Here is a 304-nt window from a genome sequence, read left to right on the forward strand (position 1 = left end):
GACCTTCCGAATGGGAAGAAAGCAAAGCTGTATCGTTTTCAGTTGTTACAGCAGCGATGGGAAATCCATGTGTACGGCAGCTCCATGCTGAAGCTTCTGAGGCACTGCCAAACTGTTTTCCAGCTGGCTGTAACACGTTCCATCTCCACCACCACTTGGTGTGGGCAGTCCTTTGGTCTGTAGCCATTCTAGTGCCTATGTGTCTCTCTGTGGTGTTCGTTTGCATTTCTCTAATGACTGATGATGTTGAGCATCTTGTCCTGTGGTCGTTAGCCATCCAGATATATTCTGCAGCAAAGTGTCT

This window comes from Colobus angolensis, unplaced genomic scaffold (assembly GCF_000951035.1).
Source record: "Colobus angolensis palliatus isolate OR3802 unplaced genomic scaffold, Cang.pa_1.0 Scaffold115, whole genome shotgun sequence".
Taxonomy (NCBI): domain Eukaryota; kingdom Metazoa; phylum Chordata; class Mammalia; order Primates; family Cercopithecidae; genus Colobus; species Colobus angolensis.